This window comes from Diospyros lotus, chromosome 5 (genome assembly GCF_014633365.1).
Source record: "Diospyros lotus cultivar Yz01 chromosome 5, ASM1463336v1, whole genome shotgun sequence".
In the NCBI taxonomy this organism is placed as follows: Eukaryota; Viridiplantae; Streptophyta; class Magnoliopsida; order Ericales; family Ebenaceae; genus Diospyros; species Diospyros lotus.
The window spans coordinates 41711561-41739299 of record NC_068342.1 but is presented as its reverse complement, the minus strand read 5'-3'; the positions used below and the strand labels follow the sequence as shown (position 1 = coordinate 41739299).

At 32.1% G+C, this 27739-nt stretch overlaps 1 protein-coding gene and 1 pseudogene across 6 annotated transcripts in view; both read right to left on the bottom strand.

Annotated features, from left to right (window-relative positions):
- LOC127801906 (7-deoxyloganetin glucosyltransferase-like) overlaps positions 1-27739 on the bottom strand; it is a 128223-nt gene that overhangs the window by 12399 nt on the left and 88085 nt on the right. The gene's annotated exons all lie outside the window — the stretch shown is intronic.
- Positions 8816-9481, bottom strand: LOC127801436 (7-deoxyloganetin glucosyltransferase-like; annotated as a pseudogene).

Below are 27739 nucleotides of genomic sequence, written 5' to 3'. Positions count from 1 at the left end.
AACATCATACACACAACATAAGTCTCTCGATATACATACCCTCAACATAATCATTTCCCGACAATCCCGATTATACCTTCTCAGTATATCAAATTTAATAATTAATAGAATAAGACATGTAATATCAATCACATCAGCGGAAGCAAGATCGAAATCTCAATAATATATAACCGACATATTCCTTTTACATTCAAATAACTAAATCGATGTTTCACATGAAAATATCAAAATATAATATAACCTTTGAACATCATAATCATAGACAAATACCTACGAAGATTAAACATAGCGGCTATATCTCGACCACGTCTTTTCCTTTAGCGCTGCTGCTTTCACTTGGAACGCTTGAATATTCCAGGGACATAGTCCAAATTAGATGCTGAATCATTGATTAGTGGTTAATTTTGTAAAATTTTGTTATAATTATAACCCATGTTTTGATTTTAAATTGATTTAATTGAATAGTTATTTACAATATATATAAATATATATAATATATATCTATAATATTTAATATAATATATAAACATAATACACATATATATATATCCATATAAGTGCACCCTATGCGTTCATATCATATAATCATGCATAATATATAATATATTAATATCACATATGTTCATGCATGAAGCATGGCTTACTTCGAGGATAAAATCATTAAAATTGCAATTGAAGCCCAATTTAGAAGACCCAGCAAGAAAGGCCCACATTTAATTGCAAGTTGGAATGAAGAAATGGCCCAGTGCATGTTTAAGGCCCAACTTGAAGAGCCTATGGAAGACTTCATTTGAAGAAGGCCCAAGTATTTTTTAATCCTAATGAAGGCCCCTGTATTTTTTAATCCTAATGAAGACCAAAAACCCAATTGTAGAAATTTATTTTTTTATTTTTAAATATTTATTTTATGAGTGCTTTATTAGGTGTGTTTTTTAGCTAAAATCCATTTAACTTTAGGTGTGTATTTTAGTTAAAATCTATTTAACTTTAGGTGTGTATTATAGCTAAAATCCCTTTAACTTTAAGTGTGTGAGTGCCCATTAGATATAATTATATTTAGTTGAATAATTGAAATTGTGTGGTTTGTATTGCATTTTGTGGGCTATAAATAGCTCATTTGATTGCATTTGTAAAGGTGATTATTATTCTTGAATCAAAACTTAGTTGTTTTCTTAAATTTTCTCTTTGAGAATTACTCTTATTCTCTTTTTTTTCTCTATTGTTTTCTCTTGTGATCTTATTTACTTTTTTTTTTCTTTCTTTTCTTGAATTCTTATGTCATTTATTGTTACTTTATTATCCACCGCCTAAATGGCCGATTAATTTATGCCTTTAAATTTCTGCAATTTTAATTCCTATCATTTAAATTCTGTTATTTAAATTACGCCATTTAAATTCATGTTAATTAACTTTCAAATGGAGATGAGTAGCTAAATCCAATATTGGGTTAAGGCAAGGACAATGTCCAACACTAATGATTCCCAAAGAAAGCTGCATTTTAAATGAGTGACATTAATTTAATTTTCAGTATGAGTGTGTATTAATTATTGAAAAATCACTAAGTTTGGATTGGAGCGTAAGCTTAACTTAGAGCTTCCATGCCATATATGGGAGTTACTAGAATTGGAAACGCTATCATACCCAAACTTGGATGATTAATTTAATTATTTTGTGTATTAATTGCAATTGGAGTTATGGTAGTTGCTTAAATTAGAATCCCGCATATCATGTATGGGGATTGCTTAAACTATAACTATCATCATCTCTAATTGCATTTAATAACAAACCCTCATATCTGAAATTAAATTAATGTTGCTAATCTTATCTGCCAAAAATTGGGAATCAACGAGTTGGTGCTGAAATTGTCTTAACTCAAGTGCTATCCAATTTCATATTCACACCTTTAGCCTTTATTTCCTAGTATTTGTTATCTAAAAATCCATAAAAAATCTTATTGCCAATTCATCCAAATGCGTGTGTGTGTGACATTATTTTTTCTTTTGCCATAAATAAATCTCTCAGTGGACGATCTGGATTCATCCAGAAAATATAAATTTAAATTTGGACTACAACTGCACTCGTACACTGATGAGTATAAACCTCTCACCAAAATAAAATATATATATATAAGTTTTATTGTATTTTTTTATTGTGTTTTAATTATAGGGTGAGAGTGCAGCCAATCATCTAAGTGAGAGTTCAAAAATATTTTCATGATATATGTAAGACCATGAACAAAACTGACATATCCCGACACACCTCAGCCCAAAAGAATCCCATAGAGCGCTTAACCCATACCACGAGGAAAGAGCAAATCTCTCTAGAGACAACCAGACATATTGGCATAACACAACCCTAGCTTTAAGAGGGGCAACATCAATGGGTGAACTCGGGAATCATCCCGTCATCATTACATTTCCACTCAAAGGCATTCCGGGTCTCATCAACACAAACCCAAGTCACCAGATGATCAACACTATCCCTGGGAATTCACGTTCACCTTGGAAACAATGTTGTCGCTCAAAGGAACCTGGGGTGGTGTCCACTCTCAGCCCTCGTCATAGGTGAGCATCAACACAAACCCAGGTCACCAGATGATCAACACTATCCCTGGGAATTCACATTCACCTTGGAAACAATGCTGTCGCTCAAAGGAACCTGGGGTGGTGTCTATTCTTAGCCCTCGTCATAGGTGGGCATTGATCCTTGGCACATTTCCCTAGTGCTATCACTCAAATGCCATAACACGGTTTGACATCCCGACATCCCATATGAATAACACATGCAAATGGTATGCCAACACCATAACCACAACATATATCAATGAATTACGAACAAGATTTCAATGCATGAATTTCAATGCATATGCATAAACATTTTGGATGAACCATCCATATAAATCAACCTATCACGGATCAACCATTTGTATGCAACAAAATCGAGTATAGGGTCGTACCACCCACAATAAATCAAGAGTGATCAAAAGTAACAAGAATATGAACAAGGATTGAATTGAACAACTCACCTTGGGTTAAATTCAAGATTTCTCGAAATGCGTGCCCGACCTCAATTCTTGTGCCAGGTGCACTATAGCTCAACCTCGTGCCTTAACGATACCTTAGACATCATATACATTCAAAGGAAAATCAATATCTATTTTTCCAATTTTCTCATAATTTTTCTCTAATTTCTTCATATTTTTTTCTCGATAATTTCAAGTAAATACCTCTTCAATCATTTTTTCCAAATTTTTTTCTCCACAAAAATTCATAAAACAATATTTATAAGCCTATGGAATTTTCTGAAATTTTTTCAAATTTTTCTCCTATTTTCTCCAATTTCCATAATTACTTTTCCTTTAGAAAAATTATTTCTCCTTGATTTCCTTCGAATTTCCTCCATGAAAATCACCAAAATTCATAAAATAAATTCCTTATCCTGGTAGAATTTTCCCAGAATTTTCTAAAAATCTCTCATATTTATTTTCCATTTACCTTTCATTTCAAAAATCCAAAATAACTATCTCCTAAAGAAATTTCCAAGATAAAAATTCATCAAACTAAACTATTCATTTTTCTTGAATTTCTGGATATTTTTTCAGAATTTTATTTCCATTTATTTTTTTTATCGAATTTCCTATATTTTCAACATTTAAAAAAATACAGAAATTACCTTCGGTCATCTTCTCTGGCGACAGCGACCGGTGACCTGCTCCGATGGATGATCCGATGACACCACCTTGAATCCCTCCTCAAGACGATCACAATGGCACTTAGATGGTTGAAAGACCCGCCAAAAATAGCCCGAATGGTCGATTTATAGTTTGGTTCCGGTGAAGCTTTTCATTTTCCGACGAGTTTCGAAACACCTTTAAACTTTGATGAAACATCATGAAATTCTCCAGAAATAATCCTCAGTACATGGAGAATAAAAGCCCCTTATCCTCAACCTTTGATTCACTCCCAAACGTGAGAAATCCGAAGTAAAATCTTTGATGCATTCGGCCACATTCGAACTTCTATTTATAATTGTTTTTGAAGCCCAATCGAGCCATGCCTGGTCAAATCGACGCCTATATCATCCTTACAACCGTTTAATGGCCTCAAATCATGATGATTCGATACGAATCGTCCTTCCCCAAAAATTCGGCGACCGCGGCCATGCCTAGCCATTTTCTGTCAAATCATGGCCATGCTCGGCCGATCTTAAGCCATATCTGATCCTAATGAAACCCCCATGTGGTGGGACCCATTTTCGTACCACCAAACGACCTTAACGGCACAGCCCGAAGGCTGGACGGTGATGGCAGTGGCCAGCGGCGGCCATGGCTGAGCTTCTTTCTTCTTTTTCTGTTATTTACACTTTGGCCCTCTTAAAACTTTTACATTTTGACCCTCATTCTCAAGCCGCTGAATTATCCAATAATTTCATCAAGTCCCTTAAGTTCCAAAATCTTCATTTCACCCCTGAACTTCCAGAAAACCATCATTGACCTCCCTCGGCCAAAATTAATAAATTACACTTAGGTCCAAATATAAGTAAGATCGTGTTTTTATCGAAAATCCTTTTGTTTCTTTCTAAAACCACTTAAGGGTTGCTTCTTATGCTAAATATGAGCCTACTTAAGGTCCCGTTGACTTCTTGGAAGTCCTTTATGATCATTTAGCTTCTCAGGACAAATCATAATTGTACCAAAAATCATCTCGATTTCGATTTCTTTTAATACCATAAATCCTATTTTGAAAGACTCGTCAATGTCGTATTATTTTTCTTAGAAACCCAGGTTCTAGGGCACTCTCTACAGCTGATTCAATAATTTATTTTAGTATCAAACGCACTTTTTGGTATTTTAAACTCATCAAAATTACATGGTGACCTCACACAGATATGGGGTATTAAAGGGTAAGTTGTTTCAGTACTTCCTATTGCTTGATGTGGGATGTTATAGGTGGTATTAGAGCCGACCCTTGGTGAAGGCAGTCTGATAAGTGCAGGGACTGGCGTCGGGGCTCGAGGGCCTGTTCAAGGAGTGGCTTTTAGCAGGCTTCTAGGATGGAAGCCTCCAAGGGGGCTAAGATCTGGGACCAGTTGTAAGGTCGCATGACGAGGACGTCATGTGCTTAAGGGGGGGAGAATGTAATATCCCAAGAGCCTAGAGAAGTTAGTATATATCGAGAATAGTATAAGGAAGGAAATAATACCAACTGGATACCTTTTGAGCTGAATGTAGACAAGGAACTCCCGGGTTAAGCGTGTTTGCTTTGGGAAAGCTCAGGGATGGGTGACTCCCTGGGAGGTTCGCGTAGGGCCATTAGGATAAGTTGTTCCGGTCCTTCCTATCGCTCGATGCGGGATGTTATAGCATGTTTAATGAGTCCTTCAAAGTGTGGCGGATTAACTCTGTCATTCTTGAACATAATCATCTAATAAGTCCTTCAAAGTCTAGGTTGTATCGATGCAATTGAGAACTTAGTGCACATGTGAAACACAGGCTTGAAGTAAATGATGTTGCTGGGATTCCATTGTACAAAAGTTTTAACTCAGCAGTTGTTGAGGTAGGGGGATATGACCAAATGACTTGCGTTGAAAAAGATTGTAGAAACTACATTGAAAAAGTCAGGCGATTAAGACTAGGGGAAGGAGATGTTGTTGCAATATAAGCATACTTATCCAGAATGCAAATTCATTGCCCTAGTTTTTATTTCAGTATTGATTTGGATGACGATGCTCGATTGAAGAACGTGTTCTGGGCAGATAATAGGTGTAGGGAAGCCTACAAGGAGTTCGGCGATGTAGTCACCTTTGATACCACATATCTTACGAATAAGTATGACATGCCGTTCGCCCCTTTTGTTGGTGTGAATCATCATGGCCAATTGACACTGGTTAGATGTGGTTTAGTGTCGAACGAGGACACTAAGACTTTTGTTTGGTTCTTTAGGACATGGCTCTAGTGTATGCATAGTTAAGTTCCCACTAGCATAATAACGAACCAAGATAGGGCAATACAGAATGCAATTCAGATAGTTTTTCCAAACACTAAGCATAAATGGTGTTTGTGGCATATTCTTAAAAAGTTACCAGAAAAATTTGGGAACTATGTTCATAAGGGTTCTATACATTCAACAATCCACGATGTAGTATATGAATTCCAAACTCCTGAAGAATTTGAACAGGGCTGGACTTCAATAATTAATATGTACACATTGCATGAGAATGAATGGTTGGCAGGACTTTATATAGAAAGAAATCATTGGGTGCTATGTTTTTTGAAGACAAGTTTTTGGGTAGGGATGTCGACAACGTAAAGGAGTGAGAGTATGAATACGTTCTTCGACGGGTATGTTAACTCAAGGATTTCATTGAAACAATTTGTTGAATAGTATGAACGGGCATTGAGGAGCCAAGTGGAAAAGGAGTTTCAAGCAAATTTTAGATCCTTTTCTCAAATGATCCCATGTGCATCTAGGTACGAAATGGAGAAACAACTTCAGTCAGTCTACACAGTATCAAAATTCAGGGATTGTCAAGAAGAGTTCATCGGAATGATGTATTGTCTGGTTATATCCACTGATGAGGGTTTTATGGTGACGAGATACGACGTCCAAGAGGTTGTCATGTTCGATAAAGAGAGGAAGAAGAAAGTATTTACAGTTTCATTTCAGAAAAGGACTATCATATTGTTTGCAGTTGGGTGGCTGAGAGAGGGAAAGCCAGAGAGAGACAAAGGGAGGGAGAGAGAGGGGTTGGTGATTAGTGGTTAATTTTGTAAAAAATTTGTTATGATTATACCCTTCTTTTGATCTTAAAAATGGTTTAAATTAGATATTAATATATATTTTATAGTTATATGCAAGTTTAAATTGAAAAATAAATGAAATGAAGTTCTAAAATAAAATTTAAAAATAATATATATATATAAATATATATAATGCATATACACCATTACATGCGTACATGTAATATATATATATATTTATATATAATATAATCTAATATATATGTGTCATGTGTAATATATATATATAATATATAATTTATTAATAACACTAAATTATTTTTTTTTTGTAGGCATCAAAAAGGTGGGCTTGGAGACTTAAAGCATACGAAGAATTAAAATCCATGAAGAATTAAAAGAATTAAGGCCCAACTTGAGCAACCCATGAAAGATATCATTTAAAAAAGGCCCAAGCATTATTTTTAATCCTAATGAAGATAAAAAAATCCAATTGTAGAAATTTATTTTTTTTATTTGTTTTGTGAGTGCTTTATTAGGTGTGTTTTTTTAACTAAAATCTATTTAACTATTAGGTGTGTATTATAGCTAAAATTTATTTAACTTTATGAGTGCTTTATTAGGTATGTATTTTAGCTAAAATTCATTTAATATTAGGTGTGTATTATAGTTAAAATTCATTTAACTTTAAATGTGTGAGTGCCCATTAGATATAATTATGTCTAGTTGAATAATTGAAATTGTGTGGTTTGTATTGCATCTTGTGGGCTATAAATAGCTCACTTGATTGCATTTGTAAGGGTGATTATTATTCTTGAATCAAAGTTTAGTTGTTTCTTTTTAATTCTCTTTTTGAGAATTGTTCTTATTCTTTCTCATTTTCTTTATTATTTTCTCTTGTGATCTTACTTTATTTCTTTTTTCTTTTAAATTCTTATGTCATTTATTGTTATTTTATTTTCCACAGCCTAAATGGTCGGTTAATTTATGCCTTTAAATTTTTACAATTTTAATTCTTGTTTTTTAATTATCCACCGCCTAAATGGCCTGTTAGTTTCTGCTATTTTAATTCCTACCATTTAAATTCTGTTATTTAAATTACGTCATTTAAATTCCTGTCAATCAACTTTTAAATGGAGATGAGTAGTTAAATCTAATCTTGAGTTAAGGCAATGACAGTGTCCAACGCCAATGATTCCCAAAGAAAGCTACACTTTAAATGAGTAACATTAATTTAAATTTCAGTATGAGTGTGTCTTGATTATTGAGAAATTACTAGGTTTTGATTGGAGCGTAAGTCTAACTTAGAGCTTTCATGTCATGCATGAGAGTTACTAGAACTGGAAACGCTATCATACCCAAACCCGGATGATTAATTTAGTTGTTTTGTGTATTAATTACAATTGGATTTATGGTAGTTGCTTAAATTAGAATCTCGTATATCATGTATTAGGATTGCTTAAACTAGAACTATCATCATCTCTAATTGAATTTAATAACAAACCCTCATATCTGAAATTAAATTAATGTTGTTAATCCTTTATGCTAAAGTTTGGGAATCAACGGGCTGGTGCCGAAATTGTCTTAATTCAAGTGCTGTTCAATTTTATATTCTCACGTTCAGTATTTATTTCAATTTCTGTCTTACTTTATTTCCTAGTTACGTTGTCTAAAAAAATCATAAAAAAACCTTGCTGCCAATTTGTCCAAATGCGTGTGTTTGTGTGTGACATTCTTTTTATTTTGCCATAAATAAATCTCTCAGTGGATGACCTGGACTTATCCAGAAAATATAAATTTGAATTTGGACTACAACTGCACTCGTACACTGATGAGTATAAACCTCTCACCAAAATAAAGGAAAAAAATATAAAATTTGTATTGTGTTTTGTTTTGTGTTTTAATTGCAGGGTAAGAGTGCAGTCAGTTGGGTCTTTTGGGATTGGGGCATTTGGGTAATTTTTCAAAGGGACAAATTGGTCATTTTAACTCCCCTATAAAGTAATCTGTAACCGCATTATGTACAAATAGCTTTTCCCTTACAAAAATATATCTCAAAATATCTGACATTACGTTTGTTTAGGGATCAAAGGACAGATCTTGCATTCTACTAAAAAGTGTCTCCAAGTTGACGTTCGACGAGCTGCTGGGCATGACGGCCGCCTCCGCATTCTTCTTCCACTCCGTGGTCTTCCTCTTCATCTCCTTTCCTTTATCCCCATCCATCAACTCCCTCACTAGCCTCTCTACCTCCTCTCTATTCACGTCACTCGCTATCTCCATCCCCACCACCCATTCCTCGCAGCTGTACTGGCAGTTGGTCAGCTGCTCGGCAAAGAACAACCAGCAAATCATTGGCACGCAGGCGCCCAGGCTCTACAACGTCGAGTTCCATCCGTTGTGCGTCAGGAACCCAGCCACGAACTGGTGGCTCAACATCTCCTCCTACAGGCACCAGCTTGCCAGCATCCCCTTCCTTCTCGTCTCTTTTAAGAACTCCAGCGACAGGACGACTGAGTTTCCTGTGACGAGATCCGGCCGGATGATCCAAAGGAAGTCCTTTTTGCTGTTGGCCAGCCTCCATGCCATCTCAACAAGTTGTTGGCTCGTCATCACCACGATGTTTCCGAAGTTCACGTACACAACCGAATTGGGCTCCTTCGAATCCAACCACTCCATGCACCCCCTGTATTCTTTCCATAGATTTGATCCTGTTTGAAAGAGAAAACATTGAAATGCATGCATTCTGTTATCTTATCTTATATGTGTATAAAAGGAAGAAGACCGGCGGCTTCAAGGGTATTAGAGTGTGTGTATTAGTGATGTCATTTTAGTATTAGCTTTAGTATGTTAGTTTAGTATAAATACAAAATATTGTAATCAATTTCATTTTGGGTTGAATAATAATATATCTTCTTCTCCCTAGGGTTTTCTCTCTCAGAATCTAATATGGTATCAGAGCAACCCTAACTTTTGCTGCGTATCTGTCGGCTTTCTCTTGCTCCGTTGGTCTTTCGGCACTCTGTTCGCCTGTGTTTCCTCCTTTGTTAGGAGGTATTCTCTGTTTCATTTCTTTTCTATCAAGATATCTGTTTGTGCTTCGATCGCTGTTCTTCTTTGGATTTTGTTTCTTTTCGCGATTTGTTCTTTGATGATCTGTTCTTCGACTTTCTGTTCTATCGTTTTTGTTTCTATTTTGCGATTTTGCTATTTTACTTCTTGCAATCTCTGTTTTCGCAACCTCTATTTTTTTTTTTCCAGATTTATCTCCAGATCTTCTTAGATCTGTTTTTTTCTTTTGCCGTAAGTGAGTTGCATTTTTTGATTTTGCATCTGGTTTGCATCATTTCCATTTTCATTTCTTGCGGTTTCCTTCAATATGTGACGCTGCTTTATAAGCCTTTGTTCCTCTGTTTCTTCCGCGTTCCGATTTAATTATTTTTTTAATCGAAAGATTTCCAATTGTGTCTCTTTTCTAATTTAAAATCTTCTTCAGCATTTTGTTCTGTTTTGCTTTCATTGTGATTCTTTGTGTTCAGTTCAGTGTTTCTTTGTGTCTAGTGTTCTGTTATTCTTCTTTGTTCCATTGTAAATTTCCTTCGATGTTCTGTTTTTTTTTCTAGATCTTGCTTCCTGTTATTTTTTTCTTTTCCTTCTGATCTATGTTTCTTTGCGATTTTGTCCATCAATTTCGGAGTTCCATTTTTTCTATAATAGTGGTCTCCTTCGATCAGCGATCTGCAAATCGACTTCCTTGTTCGCCATTTCCAGATCTTCTCAAAATAAGAATAGCCGTCGTTGTCATTTTGCCGCTTCAAGATCTGCCTCGGTTACTTTCTTGTCGGAGCTGTTTGGTTGCTGATGTCCATTCCAACCCATTGTTATTAGTTTTCGTTTTTGGAGTGTTTATCAGATCTGCTCATTGGAGTGTTTCATCGTTCGTGGCTGCTGCCACTACAAAAAATCAACGTTTTAGCGACACAAAATTCCGTCGCTAAAAAATTTAGTGACGAATTTAGTGACATGCACTTTTTCGTCGCTAAAAAGGGCATTGCTGAAATTCAGCGACGGGGGTTGTACTCGTCACTAATCAGCGACGAGGTTGACCCCGTCGCTAAATTTTAATTTTTTTTTATTTTTATTTTTTAATGACGGGGCTAAATTAAAATTTTTTATTTATTTATTTTTATTTTTTAGCAATGGGGTTAACCCCTCGTCACAAAATTTGATTTTTTTTATTTTTAATTTTTTAAATTTTTTAGCGACGGGGTCGACCCCGTCGCTAAATTTGAATTTTTTTTATTTTTTATTTTTTAAATTTTTTACCCCGTCGTTAAATTCAATTTCAAAATTCAAAATTCAACCGCGCCAGGCCCCAGCCACCCCTATGTGCGCCACGTGGCAGTGCTGGGATATTATTCCAAACAATTATCTAATGCTCTCAATAAGATTCGAACCCCTAACCTCTTATAACTAAGTTTCGCGCCCGAGCTAGCCGATCTAGAAGCCTTCTTGTTCATTGATGTATATAAAATATATTTATACTATTCTCTTTTAAATATTTCAGAATTATATTTATACACCAAAATTTCTCAAACTTATTTAATGATAATAATTTTAATATTTAATGTTAGTAAAGGGAAATGAATATTAATTTTAATTTTATTTCGTTATTAATTTAAATAAAACATTATTAATTATTATATTAGCAGTGAATAATTATGTTTTGATTTTGATTTTAATTTTAATATATTTAAAAAACTATTAGTTTAATTTTTACTAATATTAATGTTGGTAAAAATTATTGTGATATGTTTAAATGTAAAATTTTTAATTTTTTATTTAATTTATTTAATGATTCTTCCGTTGATTGTTGTTCTCTATCACTATTGAAAACTTCATCAAAATGCCTTTTTTTACAAACTTGACGTTTTTTTTGGAAATACAGGCTCAATTCCCATATCAAGGGACATTTCTTTAGCATCAATATGACAAAAATAAACCTATTTATTATATAGTTTTCAAAAAATTAAACAAGTCCTAATTGTCTTATGGGACATTTTTCTACAATTAAATCTCTCATTTTTGCATCAAGATTATCCCAAACTTGTGGATCATAAATGTTCAAATCAAATCTTGTTTCGGGACATTCATTTTCATGGCACGGTTCATTAATATTTTTATTTTCCTCAAGGAAAGGTTCATCAATATTTTCATTTTCATCTAGGTCACCAATTTCTTCATTCACTTCATTCTCATTTTCTACTAATTCTTCCAATTGAATTGGTTGTTCACATTTAGTTGGTAAATCTTCATCTAAATTTTCAAGTGAAGCATTGGTTTGTTTAACAAAATATTTATTGAAAGATCCTCTTAAACTTTGAGCAATTTTTTCTTCTTTTTTCTTTCTTTGTCTCTTGAGATTTTCAGAAAATTGTTTCTTAGGAAATATTTTTTAATTTTTATAAGAAACACAACACAATAAAAAAAATAAAACTAATTAACAAAGAAGAATAAAACCTGAATTTTGAGCATATTTTCTTCCACTTGAAACTTCAAATTATAAAGAACAAGAATCCTTATCAAATTTTTTGTTGAATCCAATAATAAAAAAGAAAAAGTTAATAAAGATATGTATTACAATTTACAAAATTTATACATCTAGATTCTATATGTATCTATAAAAAAAAATACATTCAAAGAAAGGCACTGGTCTAGCTTGTGAATGATTTATCTTCCAAGTTCCAACTTTGTATTGGAGAAGAGGAGAATCACCAAAAAAAATTTGCTTGCGTTGTGTTATGAATTGAGAAAGTCGAAGGGTTTTTTCTTTTTTTTTTGTGGCTAATAAAAAAGTCTGTTTTGATTTCCCATATTTTGTTTATTTGTTTTATATTATATTATATAATTAATAAGAGACTTTTCTTCCTCATTACATTTCTTCTTGAGATTGAGAATTGATTGATTGGCTTCCCTTTTCATTGACAGGGTATATGCGGCAACTTCTTTTGTTAATTGTTTTTTAAATTTTTTATACACATATATACGTAGGCTTAAAAAAAAAATTTGGGCCCCCCTCAGTTGTGGGCCTTGGGTTGTAGCCCTAGCCCAAGGTCGGCTCTGCGTAAACGACTTTTAACTATCATTTTTGGTGAATATAAATAGTATCGGAATTAACTCAGAACCACTGTTAGATATAAGTTAGGAAAGTGTTTAGCGTCTGAGTTGAGTCGAATTGATCAATATGAGATTATTGATGTAATGGGCCGCAATTAATTAGTTAACGAGATCATGGGTTTGACCAGGGTGGGAAATCAAGCCTAGTGGGCTTGATATATATATATGGAGTACATGGGGCTGTGCTTAGGCCCATGGTGATAAATAGCTTGAAAATAATGAAATTGGTGGTGTAATAAAAATAAACTAAAATAAGAATAATAATAACAATAATAAATAAAATAAAAATAAGAAAATAAATTAAGTTAGCATTTGTCGATAAAACCCCTAAATATTTTTGTCTATTATATGAGAAGAGGGGCATGTTGGTAAAATTTCAGAGTTGGCGTGCAATTTGCACAGCCTTTCTGTGTGCAGAAAATTTCTAATTTAAGTGCATATCACCCTTCCTTTCTTCACTGTTTTGATTCCTTTCCTCACTCCCTAGCATCTTCTTATACTTCACCTTCACCTTCACCTTCCCCTTCCATTTTATGTTCATCTCGCTGCTGCCTTCCATTTTTATGCTGGTGAAGCTTTTCTTGCTTGCATCTTCATCAGGCAAGTTTCTTACTCAACCTTTATTACACTCGCTACATTTCGTACTCAACTTCTTAGCATTTTGCAACTTGCTAGCATGCTGTAAGGTAAATAGCATATACATACAAAATTGTTGAGTTACAGTGGGGACTCGGATCGCCCTATTTATTTCAAGTGAATGGCTCCTCGGTAGATAAGGATGCAAATCTTAATTCATTGTATCCATAACAGCTAAATTATATAGAGATGTATATATACACATATTTATATATATGCACCATCTCTGTTGAATGCGTTAACCAGAATAGCAAACCCATTTGTATATATATATTGTTGTAGCTGTATCAGCCGTTGAATGCCTTGTCCCAAGCAACCCATCTACATTTACATATATATATATAAATATATATGCATACACAGTTCGGCCATAGATGCTCTGTTCCCAGTAGACCCATTTACATCTTCATACTTATATACTTTTGTGTGTAGCAGAGTAGCTGCTTGCTCACTGGAAGCTCTCTCTCTTTCTCTCTCTATATATATATCAATAAAACCATCCAAATGGGGTTCTCTCTCCCCTCACTGTTACACCCGAAAACTCCTTTTTGCCCATTTGAACCACCCAAGATGTATATATGCATATACAACATGCCCTGTTTCTGTTCGGCCACCCCACATTTGTAGATATATATATATTTATATACATACACACCCAAGTTGCTGGATGCCTGCCCCAAATGAACCCATTTACATTTATATTTACAGATACATTCAAGCCAATGCCCTACCCCAAGCAACCAATTTACATTCATATATATATATATATATATATATGTACATTTACACGTCCAAGCAAATACTCTGCTCCAAACAACTCATCTACATTTATATATATATATATATGTATACATATACACGTTCAAGCCACTGGAAACCATTTACATTAACTTATATATATATAAATATATACATATAATAGTACCCACTGTAAAGAAGTGAAGTCCAACCATTGTTCACATTTGGAAGCCATATATCTATCCATACCCATTGGATGCTCCATGTAAACCCATTTAAAATTTTATATTTATATATATATATATCTACACACGTCCAAGATAAGCTACTGGATGTCCAAGCAAACTCATATATACTATTAGAGTGCATTTATATGTACATATTCAAGCCCACTTATATAAATACTCAAGCCCACCCACATAAATATTCAAGGTCCATATATATATTCCAAGCCATTCAATGTATTAAAAGCCCATTGGAATGACCCTGCGTTGCACCTTATCCTTAGCCACATATTTCTATTATAATCATAATAGAAAATATCTTATATAGTTGGTGATGTTCTAAATTTTAATAGCTAAAGGTATATGTATAAATAATATACGTGTATATATATATATGAATACTTGTTATGCACCCGGTAAATTATAAATCTTAGTAATCGATTTAATGAACTCTTAAATAAATTATTGTAGCGTGTGTACGCTTGATGTAAGCGAAAAGCTACTCAATAATGTGAATGGGAAGAAATTATTTGTATAAGTATGACAATAATTTGTGAGATGAAATTTCGTGGATTCTATATATATATGGAAAGGAATGCATGATATGTTCCGTACATGTTTAACATGTGTATGTTATGATACCTTGTATTATTTATCTTTGCGCACCTATTATTTTGCGCGGAAGGAAAGGGTACCCTAGAGCACTTGGCACGGGATGAGATGACCATAGCCCGGCAGGTTGGCTCCATATTTATTTGTGAGTTTCTATTTACATGATGCACTTGGGCATGTGTGAATTGATGGCTTGCGAGCCTATGAGATTTGATACTAACATTAAATTATATGCACATTTTCAAAATAGTACATGGTGGCATGATACATTTAACTTGGAATTGATCAATTCTTAAATTGTGATACTTGTATACAATTGTTGAGTTCTGGATTACTCTCTTTTTGGTGTCACCTTATTCTCGGTTCATGATCATTGTTTATTGTCCTAGAACTTGCTGAGCCTTGTGGCTCACTTGATCTTCTTTGCCATTCCAGGTAAAAGGAAAGCTATTATTGGGGGCGAGTCCAGTGGGACTAAGGCCTAAGGATAGTGGTGTACGGGGACGCGTCCTAACTTAAAGATCCTGTTTAGCATTTTGGTGAGACTTGAGATGAAATGACTCTTATTTTGTTAGTTAACATTAGAGTCTCTTATTTATTTTGTATGGCCGTTGAGCCCAAACTCTTGAAATATTGGAAGTGTAATTGAATCTTAATTTAGTTTCCGCTGCTAGTAATAAATTGAGTTGTATGTTTTATTATGGTTTGTTCTATATCATCTCTGTAATGACCTCCTTTTGAATATCCTATGCTAGCGGGAATATTCGAGCGTGGGCCCTTACAATTGACCTAGCAAAAATGTGGGATATTAATATTTTTTTTATCACGACCCCATTGTAATACATTGACAATGTACTAAAACATCTATAAACCCACAAAATCACCTTTTATGACTTCAACTAATTGACACAAATTAAACTAGAACTAATAATATTAAAAATGATAATTGATCAAGTTTTGCCCTTAAAAGGTATGAAGATGAATGAACATAACTAAGGGTGAGTATTAATGGAACTGACTGAAATGCTTAAATCAAATAAATTGAATATTTTTTAAAATTGAACAAAACTAATTGAATAGTTGCTCAAATTAAAAAATAAAAATTGTTTATTGTGACTGAAAGATTTTCAAAAAGATGGTTAGTGTAAGTATTAATTGAAATAAGAAATTAATCAAAAATACACAAAGTAAAAAAAAACTCTCACTTTGGCCGCCAATGGCAGTCATGATAGAGGTGTTCATGGCTCAGATCTGGGAAATTGAATCACTACTTAGGCAACACTTAGAATAGAACAACAAAACCTTAACAAAGCTGAACCCAAATCTATCCATTCGCCCAAGAAGAAACGAATGCTCTACACGAAATAGAGTCCACACAAGAACAAGAATCACAAAGATAAAGTGAAAAGCGAAAATAGATCAAGACTACGAAGCTTACCTACTAAGGATCAGCCATATCAAATATATAGAAGGGGAAATCGACAGGTGTAGCCTAGAAATGGCAAGAAGGCATCACACAAACTAGTAAAGAAACGCTACACAAAACGGCAAGGAAAGTCGGATACACTACAAGAAAAATAATGTTTAGTAATGGAAATTCCGTTACTAAATTTAACGACGATATTTTCTTCGCTAAAAATTAAAATTTAGCGATGGGGCCAATCTCGTCACTAAAAAATAAAAAAATAAATAAAACTTAGCGACGGGGAGAAAGCCGTCGCTAAAAAATAAAAAAAATTGAAAAAAAAAAATTAGCAACGCAGAGAAACTAGTTGCTAAAAAATAAAAATAAATAAATAAAAAAATTAAAATTTAGCAACGGGGAGAAACCCGTCGCTAAAAAATAAAAAAAATTAAAATCTAGTGACGGGGCCAATCCTATCACTAAAAAATAAAAAAAATAAAAAATAAAATAAAATTTAGCGACGAAGCCAAACCCATAGCTAAAAAATAAAAAAATAAATTAAAAATTTCAAATTTAGAGACAGGGCAATTCCCATCGCTAAAAAATAATAAATAAATAAATAAATTCAAATTTAGAACTAAAAAATTTTAAAAAAAATAAAATTTAGCAACGGGGTCTGGACCGTAGCTAAAAAATAAAAAAAATTAAATAAATAATTTCAAATTTACCCAACATGAAAGAAATAATTCAAATTTAACGACGGGAACAACCTCGTCTCTAAAAAATATAAATAAAATTAAAATTTAGCGACCAGGTTAACCCCGTCGCTAAAAAATAAAAAAATTTAAAAAAATATTAAAAATTTAATTAAAAACATTACATTTAAACATAACATAATTTTTCAATGCTAATATATAAATTAATAAATTTTTATTTGAATTAATAATTAAATAAATTTAAAATTAATATTCATTTCCCTTTACTAACATTAATATCATTAAAAAGTTTGAGAAATTTTGGTGTATAAATATAATTCTAAAATATTTGGAAGAGAATATTATAAATATATTTTATATACATCAATAAACAAGAGGGCTTCCAAATTGGTTGGCTCGCGCGCGAAACTTGGTCATAAGAGGTTGGGGTTCGAATCCGGTAAAGAGTCTGAGATAATAGTTGAGAGTAATATTCTAGTGCTGTCACGTGGGTGAGCAAATATGCTAAAAAAGAACAAAAAAATAAATTTAAAATTAAAAATTAGCAACAGGAATGCATCTGTCGTAAAACTTTGGTAGTTCGATTGCAAGGTGCAATACTTTTAATTATTGCTGGGATTAATATCCCAGCGCTACCACGCGACGCGCTCATGAGGGGAGGGTAGGAGCTAGCGTGCGTTAAATTTTGGGGCATGCACAGAATCTAACGACAGAATTCGTCGCTAAAACAATAAAAAAATATGTAGCAAGAAAAAAGGAAAAATAAAATAAAAAACTTGTAATTTCAAAACATAATTTTTTACACTTTAAAAAATGTGTAAAAATTTGGAAAAAATTTATAAAATGTGAAATTCAAACATTTTAGTAATTAAATTTATATTGTTGACGCAATTTATTTAAATATGTATTTTTAATTGTGATAATTGATATATTACGTTATTTTGATTATATCTATTTACTTGTATTTATCTTTTTCTTTTTTTATACAATAAAGTAAAGCAGTTAAATTAAATTAAAAATACATATATAAAAATAAATTTAACCTAAAAATATAAATAAATAAGTGTAATTAAAAAACAAAAATTTAAAATGACTGTACAAAAAAAACATTATAGTACATAAATAAAAATCTAAATGTGCCCTATATACACATACATTTTTTTAAAGATATTGATCTTCATTATTGAGTAATATGTTTTTCTTTAGCGAATACCCATCTTTTTAAATGAATAATTTACAGATAAAATAAAAATAATATCCACGATATTCAAATGATAATATCCACGTTTCATCATTAATTATATGATGTCATACTATATAATTCAAGAATTTAGTAATGTTGTTGAAATTAACCTTTAACAAAATATTAATAAAAATTTAATGTGAAATTTATAAATTATTTAAATTAAATTTAAAATTTGATTTGAAAATTCAAATTTTCATAGTTAAATATATAATTTATACAAATTTTAATTAAGAATGAGTATGCTAAAAAATATAATTTATTAATTGTAATATCATATATACTAAAAAATTTATATACTAAAAAATATATATTTAATATAATAATTTATTAGTTGTAATATCATATATACTAAAAAATATATATTTAATTAGGTAACTATATTTTTTACTATGCTACACTCCAATTAATTGTATAATTGAGATGAATAATAATTTTTTTATAATATTTTAAGTATTTTTAGTGAAAAATATAAAGTAAGTCTACAATTTTTTTTTTGCTACTATATAATATCTATATTGTTTTAGTCATTTGATCAACAATAATATAAAATTTTCTTCTTTAATAAATAATTTTATATTCAACTTTATCTCAAAGAGAACACTTTTAAATAAATGATTATTCATTTTGTTTTCCTCTTCAGAGACATATCTTATCCACAATATAGGCTTTCTATCAATAATGCTAAATAATACAACCTTCTACAATACTTGTCTATAGCACATGCTATTGCTAAGTAATACAAAAAAAAAAAAAAAAATGCTTCAATCAAAAGAGATAATTAATATAAGAATTAAACTTCTCAGTTATAATATTTTTCAATTGACTGAAGGCTTACAAAATAAACATAAAATAATGAATGCAACAATAACAATTGAAAAATTTTGTCAATTTAAAACATGAGAGATAAATATATAAGAACTCATAAATTAGAATACTTGAACACTTGTAATGAATGTTCTCTCATCCCATAATTAATTAATGCTGCACCACCCAAGTGTTTTTAGTTGACAGTTGAACTATTGAACACGGTTGAATTGCATTAAATGTATTTAGAATAAATAATTACTCTTTAATATTTTATTTCTATTACTTTTTTTCCTTATTTCTTTATCTTTTATACTTATTTTTTAATTAATGTGAAGTCGTAAAATCAAATATCTATAAAAGAACTATATTAATTTTATTAGTTAAAAATATATATTAATTTAAAAAAAAATTATTTCTAGCGATGAACAATCACCCCGCACTAATTCTCCATCTGCGATGGGTGACTGTCCGTCGCAGATGATTGTTGATTTTAGGGGTGGTTAAATTAAAAATATAAGTTTAATATAAAAAATATTATATTAAATAATTAATGAAATGATTAAAAATAGGAGAAATGAATGAAAATAGGAGTTTTAATATAGGAAATTAAATAATTAGTGAAAGTTTTTGTAACATCTCGAAATTTGAAATAATTAGCAATTTTTAATTCTGGTATTTGAAGTGATTATTGAATATTTGAGGACTTATGAAAAATATTTAATTCTTAGGTTTTGGGGTGATTTATTGAGTTATGTGAAGTTTTATATTAATTTTGGTATGTTGTTATTTGAGGTTATTAATGAATATTTGGAAATTTTAGAGAAAATATTTATTTATTGTGTTTAAAGGAAAAATGAGAAATTAAGGTAATTAATTATTTGAATATGTATGGAATTATTAAAATAAAATAAATTAATTGATTTCTGAAAGTTATGGGGTTAAAGAGAAATTCTGAAAAAAATAGAGTGCGAGTTGCTTTAAATTTTATGGGAAGTGGTAATTAAGTGAAGGAGCAGCTAGATCAGGCGGTTGGGCATACCTAGGAGGTTAGGGAAGGTCGCGGGTCGAACCTGCGACCGTGCAAGGAAATGACTGGTTTTTATAAACCAGCCAGGCGCTAAACGACGCCGTTTTAGGCTCCAGGAGGCGCCCAGGCGCGTGTGCGCGGCTAAGCGGCTCGCATGCGCGTGGCTAGGCCACCCCACGCGGCTGCAAGCTGTGGCCACGTGGCCACTTCGCCTGCTAGGTGTCCAAGCACCTTTTTCTGCTCTAGAAACTTGTTTCCTTCTTGTTTTTCTTCTTGGCCTATAAATAGGCAATAAATGCGTGTGTAATAGGGGAAATTGCAGAAGGAAAATGAAAGGTTGCTTTGCCTTCATAGTGCAGCAACTTTCTTTCTCCGTAGCCTATATTTTTGGGATAAATGCTTGAGAGAAAGAGGAGATTTTGGCGGCATGGGCTTGAGTAGCGAGTCTGTTCTTGCCAAAGTTGAGGAAAAATAATAAAGGCAAGTTCTCTCCTTAATTTTTGCAAGTTCTTATTCCTATCTTGCAAGTTCAGTTTCTCCCTCTTCTCAAGTTCATGTTTTAATTTGCAAGTTCTTATTCCTATTAAGACAAGTTCTTCTTCCTCTTTGTTCCATTTAAGAGGCAAGATCTCAATTTTCTTATTAATATGCAAGTTATTAGTTCCTGATCTTTTAAATTGCAAGTCTTCTCCTATTTTACAAGTTCAGTTTATCTTTTCTCAAGTTATGTTTTAAATTACAAGTTCTATTTTATAACTCTTGTCATTGCAAGATCCTACCACCTAATTTCTAAATTTCATGTTATTTTCCTATTTTACATGTTATTTCCCCTTTGCCAGTAAATTATTCCATAATTTACATTTATACCTATTGAATCTCAAATAGGGTTTGTATCACCCTATCTTTCCTTAAGAATGATGCTTTATTGTGGACATGCAAGAGTTTGATATTGTCTTGCATGAATGTTGCCCATTGTGCATATTGATTCGTTAAATGCATGTCAATTATATATGAGAAGTTATTGCAAATATACATGTTATGAGGATGCATGAAGCATGTACATGAAAATGGTTTTTTAAACAAATGTGTAAAGGCCTCATGATGCGCGCAGCGGACAAGTCCGCAGGATATATCTGCAAAGAAAGTGTCGAGCTCAAAGTTGGATTTCGGTCCTAAGTTTATGTTATGGACTTTGGTCCTAAGGTTTCGGACTTCGGTCCCATGTTTATAATTCTAAAAAGTACTGCATATGAGCATGGATGCATGTATCATCATTTTATCATGTGAAAATACTGCGTATGAGCATGGATGCATGTATCATCATTTTATCATGTGAAAGTACCCTAAATGGCATTCATGTCACTACAAGAGGTTTGATTTTTCCCGGCAGTTAAAAAACCGCTGGAAAAAGTAAAAAAATCGTCGGTAAAATTTTTACCGGCGGTAATTATTTCTGCCGGAAATACCTCCGTCGGAAAAGTTTTCCGGCGGTTAAAAACCGCTGGAAAATTACCTTTACCGGCGATTTTCATAAACCGCCGGTAAAAAAACATTACCGGTGGTTTTATTTAATTGCCGATAAATTTCCGACGGTTTAATAAAACCGCCGGTAAAGTATGACCTTTACAGGCGGTTTTTAAACCGCCGGTAAAGAATCCTTTGCCAGCGATTTTGAAACCGCTGGCAAAGGTTTTTTAAAATCGTATGCCGGCGGTTTTTAAACCGCCGGCAATACTCAAAAAAAATTTTAAAAAAACATTAATCAAAAAGCTGTATAACCTGTATAACCAAAAAATCACTAACAATTTTAAAAAATTCACCCACTACACACAATTGTATACAATAGATCTATGTACAACACATTTGATCATTTAAATCGACATTGTCTCGTCTCATTACACAATACATTTTTACACATACAAATCAACCCTAAACTAAAACTTGTCTAAATGACCTCAAATAACCCTTGATTACGCCACCATACTGCTTCAACCAAAATTGCATATCATATTTTTTCGATCTGCATTGAAAAACAATAGATCTATAAGTATGTACATTAACTATGAAATTGCATATCATAACCAGATTAGATGAGTATTCAATTTCATCCTAGATTCATATGATACAAAATATATAAAGTTCAAACAAAATTTGAATAACATAAACCAACCCCACCAAAAATAATAAATAAAAAATTAGAAGAAGAAGAAGTTGTTTTAGGCCATTTATTGCCATTGACAGCCTCTAAAGAAAAAAAATGAAAACTTAAAGCATATCAATGGATAAGATAAAATTGAAGCTATCATATCAATCCATTATTTTCAGATTTATAATCTTATGTTTAGACATTTATTATTGTGTGAAGATATCATAATAAACCATTATTAATATTTTGAATTCTTAGCAACATGCAAGTGTAATGAAATAAAATAAAACATGCAAGCACTAGCATTATTAATATTACCTCTAAATGATGACCACGTTCTGGTGTCGATAATCTAGCGCATTCAACTTCGGGTGATGGTGTGCTTGTATGTGCGGCAGAAGCACTAGCATATGAGGATGACTATATTTCAAAATAATTTAGTTAATATATATAGTAAACATGTAATTTTAAATCACGAAATGCACTAATGGAACAACATACCTGTCTCGGTTGTGTTGTATTGTCCGGAGCTGGTGGTGTATGTCCCATTGCCTCAAGTATTGCACGAACTTGCATTTGAACTTGACTTTGGATTTGAACTTAAAATTTTTCTTCTAGCTCGGCAGTAATTTGCGCACACATTTGGTCATACTGCTCTTGGGGCACCTGATACTGTTGTCTTTGTCTAACCTTAGTTGGGCATGTTCCAAGTCCTCCCATCCTTACCCTGCCATGCCCATCTTTGCCTAGTATTTGAGTAAAGACATCCTCTAGCGAATCTGGGGTTTGTTCATCAACAGGTATTTGTGACAATCTTTCATCCATTTGTTCCTCAAGAAACATTTCACAAGTTAGTTACATAAATTGACAAGTAAAAGAAATAAAATATATCTACAACTTTCAAATTTTAGAAATACATATGATTATATATGAAGATGTAGAGTCTACTATCTCTCCGCTCTTTTTGGTGTGTGTCTTTTTAAAAAGATTGATTCTATCTGGCTCATCTCCACTTTCAATAGTCATCTAAAAACATATATAAGACATGAAATATATTAACTGTTTAAAGTTTAAGCATTACTAATTAAATTATCAATAAATATATATAACTAATATCCATTCTATTCTTACCTGGTGTCTAACCTGAGGATGTGATCGCCTACCGCTGGTGTGACCCATCTTTTGCTTATCTCGATTGGCACGATTTGTCGCACTACGTTCCTACTTGTAATATGATATTAGAACTAGGTATAGAGAATTCATTTGATATATCTACCATACATAAATCATACATACCTGTGCTTGCTCACATCCCCAATACTCCACAAGAACCTTCCACTGTTCTGGGTCCACCCCAGGCGGTATTTTTGACACATAGTAACGGTGGTGATCAAGAAGACATATTAACGGTGGTGAACAATCAATAAAAAACTATGTGAAGTGACTTAATCTTTACTACTTCCTGGTAATTAAGAGTAGAGGCATGCTACTAATAACTGGCTTTGTAGATTGACATTGCTAACAAACTTAATTGACACATAGTAACAAATTGATGTCTAAAACAGTGAGTCAGTGACCATTACGTGACTTGCTCGATCATATTCACAGAGGGATCACACGTTATTGAATTATTGTATATAAAAAATATCCCCAAAATCCTGCCATTGACTACAATATTCACAGAGGGATCACAAGTTGCATAGCATATTCACTTTCAAGTTTCAGTTTAATTAATTATTTGTTAGATTATAATGTGATTTGATGATGTAATCAAATTTGTACGCATAAAATAGAATTTAATTGAATTGAAATTTTAAAAATTCGATTCAAAGAGGGCGAGAGAGACAGAGACATACCTGATGATTCAAAGAGAGGCAGCGACTGGGCCAGAGAGACAACGTGACTCGCAAGGCCGAGAGTGACTGAGAGTAAGCGAGAGAGGCCGAGAGCGACTGAGAGTGCGCGAGCGAGGCCGACAGCGACTGAGAGTGATCGATGGTAAGGGAGGCAGCGAATCAGCGGCGAGAGAGGGTTAGGGTTTACAGGGGGAGACTTTGCAAGAGAAGGGGCCGGGTGAGGGGAAGATTAATTTGGGCGAGGGCGGGGGAGTATATAAATCGTATATCCCCGGCGGTTTTAAAACCGCGGGGATGTGCAAAAATTACCGGCGGTTTTATAAACCGCCGGTAATGGGTCACAATTACTGGCGGTTTATAAAACCGCCGGTAATGTGTCAACATTGCCGGCGGTTTTTAGAAACTGCCGGGGATGGTTCAATATCACCGGCGGTCCTTAAACCGCCGGGGATTATCGTGTTTTCCCGACGGTTGTTAAAACCGCCGGGAAAATTTCGCCGGCAATACCCCTTTTCCTTGTAGTGTGTCTCTTTTGCTTCTTGATACCCATGACTCTTATGCTCACTTTCTTCCAATTATACTTGCTGGGCCTTGTGGCTCATATTTGCTTGCATCATTCCAGGTAAGGGTAAGATTAAAGTAAAGGGCGAGCCAAGTGAAACAGGATCCATGGGGTAGCAGTGTGTACAGAGCCATCTCAATCAAAGGTCCTTGGGGGTGTTTTGTGGTGTGTAATGTTAAATTATACTTGTTTATATTTTAGATTGTACCTCTGAGGGGATATGGTGGGTTGTGAACTCTAATAAGGTGGGTATGTGGACCCAAATATATTTGTTTATGAGTAAAAATGTATGAGCGTGGCTTCCGTTGTCAATATCAAGGAGGATGTGTAATGTTTTAATGGGTTTTGAGCATTTATGTCATCTTGTTATGGGTCCCTGGTTAAGGGCGCCTACAATTTTAACGTATAAATTAGTAAGAGTTTTAACACAGGAAAAATAAGAGTTTCTTCTCTCTATGCCTTTTATACGTTAGATTTTAGATTATAAGGAAGATGAGAAATGAATTAAAATAGGTATATGATATTTTAAATAGAAAATAAAATTATAAATAAAAAAATATAAGAGTTTTTTGTAATTATTATTTTTAATATCAAAAATAATTATTCAATCTAAAAATAGATATAAATTTTATAATGATTTTAAACAAATTTAAAAAAATTAAATTTTTTGAGTAAAATTTCGTCTGGGAATTTTTTTTGTTTCTAAGTTAAAAATGATTTTTTTTATTTTTAATTTCATTCTTTTGACACATAGAATGAATAATAAGAATAGGAGTTTTATTTTTTAATAATATATGTATATTAGGTGATTTTGTTTAGTTTTTAAGTCATTGATTAAGCCTGAAAATTTAATCAATATTAATTGGGCAAATCTTTATATATATAAAAGTAGGATAGTCATTGCTAAGAGTTGACTTGCCCAATTTTTCGCCTAAACTATGCTGATTTATTTATTTTTTTCCCAAGCTATTACTCTGCTCATATTAATTATTCAACAAGTTTCAATGTAGCAAGTTTATTGAATATAGCAGGTTTCAATGAACCAAAAAAAATTATTTAATAATATTTTATTCAATTTATCAAATACAACAAGTTTCAATGCACTAAACTAAAAAATTAATTATTCAATTTATTAAATATAACTTATTTAAATGCACTAAAAAATAAATTATTCAATAATATTTTATTCAACTTATTAAATACAACAAGTTTCAATGCACCAAAAATTGAATTATTCAATTTATTGAATATAGCAATTTTAATGCATCAAAAAATAATTTATTTAAACTTATTAAATACAATAAATTTCAATGTATCAAAAAATGAATTATTAAATAAAAAAATATATCTTACACATTAAACAGCATATAAAATTACCCCTCCAAACGAGTGGAACGTCTTTGGAACATGTTTGTCAAACAAAAAAAATTTCAAGCTCTTTATGGCATCTAAATACAGCATATAGTAATTGAATAAAATATATAATTATTTAATTATGATTTATTTAATTTATTAAATACAACAATTTCAATACATCAAAAAATAAATTATTTAATTTATTGAATACAACAGATAAATATTTGTTGGTGCAGGTTCCAATGCACCAAAAAATAAATTATTCAATAATAATTTATTCAACTTATTAAATACAACAAGTTTCAATGCATCAAAAAATGAATTACTCAATTTATTGAATATAGCAGTTTTAATGCATTAAAAACTAAATTATTCAATTTATTGAATACAACAAATAAATATTTAGCAATTAAAAAAAAAATATATCTTACACATTAAACAACAGATAAAATTATCCCTCCAAACGAGTGGAATGTCTTTGGCACCTGTTTGTCAAACAAAAAAACTTTCAAGCTCCTTCTGGCATCTAAATATAACATATAAATATTTAGGAATTAAAAAATAAAAAAATATATCTTACACATTAAACAACAAATAAATATGATTGATGATGATTTCAATATTAATTCAATATCTTACATTCAATTTATTGAATACAGGTACCAAAAAATAAATTATTCAATTATGATTTATTTAATTTATTGAATACAATAGATAGATATTTAGGAATACAACAGATAAATATTTTTTTGTGCAAATTCCAACGCACCAAAAAATAAAATATTCAATTATAATATATTAAACTTATTAAATACCACAAGTTTCAATGCACCAAAAAATGAATTATTCAATTTATTGAATATAACAGTTCCAATGCATAAAAAAAACAAGTTATTCAATTTATTAAATATAATAGATAAATATTTAGGAATTAAGAAATAAAAAAACATATCTTACACATTAAACAGTAGATAAAATTACCCTTCCAAACGAGTGAAACATCTTTGGAACCTGTTTGTCAAACAAAAAAAATTATCTGCTCCCTAAATGGCATCTGAATATAACATATAAATATTTAGGAATACAGCAGATAAATATTCTTCATTCAATCGATTTCTCTACAAACTAAAATTGAGACACAGTATTTGCCATAACTCAAATACTACATATGCTGAGATATGTTGACAACACTCAGGCAAATTGGGTGTTCAAGATACGAGTCATCCGAAAGTGGGAAGTTTACAGTTATCATAACCAGAATGAGGTTAATAATATTGCTTTAGTATTGTCTGACAAATATGTAAGTTTGAAAAACGCTATTTTTTGTACCATGCACTTTTGTTGTTTTTGCCAATATATAATATGTGTAATGTGTCATTTATCATGTTATGTAGGGGACACGAATGCATGCAATAATCGCGAAAAACTTGATGCGTTACTTTGCAGATAAAATTGAAGAGCACAAGTTGTACATAATGAAAAATTTCGAAGTTGA